Below are 3,964 nucleotides of genomic sequence, written 5' to 3' on the forward strand. Positions count from 1 at the left end.
GAAAACCAATTTTCTCGCTGGCTATTGAAAAGCTGAATGGTTGGGAGCTGGATTTGGGAAGCACTAAAATTAGTATAAGCTGTTTGAAAAGTGCTAGTAGATTTAAAATCCTAAGGGAAAGGTGAAAACTTGTTGGTGTCACAAAGTCCCTTAAATAGACTACTGCAGTTTAAATGATCAAAATTAACCCTTTACTCAAGCACACATATTCCAGTGTGGTGTTCTAAACAGATGATTAGATAAATATTACAGATGATGTAATAAATACCTGAAAGCACCTGTAATAAATACAAGAAATAACCTGTCTCAATTATTCAAGTAACTGCTGCTAGTTAATTAGCATGTTTGCATTGTTTGGGCCAATAGTTTTCTTTCCAACTTTTTTCTTTATCTTGTTGGACAAAGTCATGCAATGGTGCCCAAACAATTCAATGAATTCGTTACAAAAAGCTAATTTTTGATTCAAGGAGATGATAGTCAGTATTACATTGCAAATTAAGTACTTCTGGGTTTCGCTTCTACAAAAAGAACTCACTCCTTACCAAAAAACTGGCATTCTGTCAACCACTAATTACATACAAAGAATTTCAAACAAAAATGTGGTAACATATGTAACATACGTGTATGATAAAATATATGTAATAGTGTAATATGTGTAATATTGGAGGTAGGAGATACCTGAAACAGTAAGAACCAGAGGATGGCAAATTTTTATTTTATATTAGGTTTTTCAATTGTAATCATCCTTGGGTGTTGTTTTTATAGCTATTAAGGGGATTTTTGGTTTTGTTTTTCAAAGAACAGCTGAAAAACAAGTAACATTTTTTTTCTAATTTTCAGACGAACTCCAATGCTGTAATTTATGGCCATTGCTCCTTGTTCTGTCCTGTGACACTACCTACCAGGAAGAACTTGGCTGTTACCTCTGTAACTATCATTCAGGCAGAGACCAGTCCTTGGCCTCTTTTTTTTTTTTTTGCCAGGATAAGCAAGCCCAGCACCTTCACTCTCTCCATTTAGGTCATGTGCTCCTGGCCCAGCATCTCGGTAACCCTCTGCTGAACCTCCTTTAGATTCTCCACAGTGCTCTTGAACTGCAGGAGCCAAAACTGGGCACAGTATAACCAGCCCCATCTACTTGAATATGTCCAGTTTCACGATGGAGTCCCTTGAACAGCTCTACCACTGCTGACTGCCCTTTTCCTTGCCAAATTGTGCTGGTACTCACAGAGCTCTGGGCGCATGGTGTGCCTGTGCAAATTGGTGCAAGAAAAGGTTTAAGAACTTCACCCTTCTCATTGTCATCTTTATGGGTTACCTTCCCCAACTATTAGCAAAACCATATTTTTTCATTATTCTTGGCTTTAGAGAAGTTGTATTCTGTGCAGTGACAGAAACTCCGTCTCCCAATCACCACATAGATAGGGGCATGACTAGAAAAAAGGAGAGCGTGACAGGTTTTTCCATGGATTAATAACTTCTGCATCTGTGCTCTGGGGACTGTAAATAGCTAGTATAAATCAATGCAAATACCCTATTACTAATCTTACCATTAATGATGTGAGAATGAACGGAGTACAAACATGAACTTTACATATCGTTAGCACCAATCTGCCTCACTGCATTTATAGGCAAGGCAGGAAGTCAGTTGGCAAAATTTACAGTTTTTTCTTTTTAAAATTACAATAAAAATATGCATTTGTGCTGCATAGAAATGTTTCTCAAATATCAAGTCCGTTTGGGGATTTAACAATTATGAAAACTTGAAAACAGTTATTGATAATAATTTCTCACTCAGCAGAAAGTGTTTTCACATGACTGACCTCAGTATATCATTTAATATATTTATTACAAATGTGTCATACAAAACACTGAAACATAATTTCAAAGTGAAGTTTACTTTCAGTTTAATTCTCTCTCAGAGGACTGAATGATCTGTAACACAGAAAAAAAAAAAATCAAGACTCTTATTCTTACCCCGTAATAGTAGAAAATTAGTATGAATAAGGATGATGACTATATATTCTGCAAGAGTTTACCTTGTAAACCAGACTGTTTAGTTTATGAAATGAGAAGTTTTCCACTAGGACTGGAAATCAGTTTTAATCTCTATGAATATTGGCTTTTGCATCATGTAAATGATTGATTGTTTTTTTAAACTCTACATTATCAGTGACAAAATCCATCTGAGTACAGTGACCTCTTTTGATTTGTGTTGTGTTGTTTTTCTCTCGGCACAAGGAGAATAAACACAATATGAATGCAAAATAAGTGCCTGAGAGCTGCACACTACTGAAATAAAAAAGTGGGCACAGAGTGTTGTGAAAACCCCCTTCGGTCAGTCATCTTTCAGACCTCCAGTCTCTGAGTTTGAAGGTTATGCCCTAGTTTTTCAAAATACATTCCAATAGAAAAGAATATAATGTTTTCTTCCGTAATTCCACCTATTTGCTTAACTGGATTATCCTATTTTGGCACTTCTTTGTCTGTTTCTTCCAGTTCTCGCCTGAGAGATGTCTAGTTTGTCTTTCCAACTATTTATCATTTTCTTCCTAGTAGCCACTCTTGGTTCTTTCCAGTATAACACTGACATGAAAGGGTTTAGGTAATAATCTTTTAATGGATTGCTGCACCAGAATGAAACCTCATTTCTTTTTTCCCAGGACTCCCTGGGAATCCTTTTGCCACAGCCTTTTTCTCCCCAAGGAGTTTATTCAAAATGGTTCTTGTGGCCATTCATTCTGTCAGTATGAGTGGACAATCTGATTCCCATCAGTTCCCATGGGTAGAGCCATGATTCCCGGAAAACGTACCATCAGCACAGCACTTCTAAGAACCGTTAGAATTACTTCCAAATGCCAGGCCAGAAGTGCCTGTATTTCAGTAGTGTGTCAGTAATCCCAATACATACACAAATCTGTAGAGATTTTGATCCTTCCAGATAACTGATGTGGTGCAATTGTCTTCCTCCTGTTAATTATTCAAATTATCATTTTTTTGCTAGTATGTTTGTGTGAATCTGAGTATTTCTTTTCCTGTGGGAACTTTTTTTTTGTTTGTTGGCAAAAATGGCTTTATATAAAGTATTAACTTTCTCTGCCAGAATATATAATGTATATGAATGTTTATTTTAGATTTTAAATCTTACAATCAAGAGTCCTTGAAAATCCTTGAAAGTGAAAAATATTTTAAAAGTATCCAGGAGCCAACTTTCTGTTTTCCTTACTACTCTCCTTCCATGTCACAATATAATTTGTTTGGCATATCCAATTTTCTGGAAGTAAATCTACATTTCAGAAAATGCCATCTCTATAGAATATGCAAGTTCTACAGGAATTATCTAATTCTAATGGAATGATTTAAAAAATTATTTTAAGTCAAAATGAAGATTTTGATGTATCTGCCATCATAATATGGCTGAAATGTCTAGAAAATCAATTTACTTAAAGCTTAAAGGAACCGTCCTCCTGCTTGAATCTTTAAGAGAGAAGAGCCAATATAGTGTAATTGCAGCTGTTCAGCAACACCTATTATTTGCTTATATTACATCACTAATATGAGGCACCCTGTCGTTAAAATAAGAGTTGGGAATTGACTCTTCTGATTTGCTTCTTAGCATTCTATAATTTTGCTGAGGATATGATCTCATCCAGCTCTCCACACCAAATAAGAATCTGAATTGGTTGATGAACATGTTAGTTTTCCTTCTGATGAAGTATCAAAATTTATTAAATGACTGAAAGAAAACCTTGAGCTTAATTTATAGAGAAAGCTTTAAATATTGTTTTCTTAGAACTAGTGGATGGATGATAATACCTTCAGCAATGCCATTTCTACACCAGTTATTTTTTATTTCTTCTCCCTGACATGTTAGGGTCCCAATCTTGCATTCCTGGCACTCAAAACTCCTTGTGAGTGGATCCAAACATGGAAGCATTCCAGCACAATGCACAAGAGGCCCTTT

The sequence above is a fragment of the Athene noctua genome, chromosome 16, assembly GCF_965140245.1.
Source record: "Athene noctua chromosome 16, bAthNoc1.hap1.1, whole genome shotgun sequence".
Taxonomy (NCBI): Eukaryota; Metazoa; Chordata; class Aves; order Strigiformes; family Strigidae; genus Athene; species Athene noctua.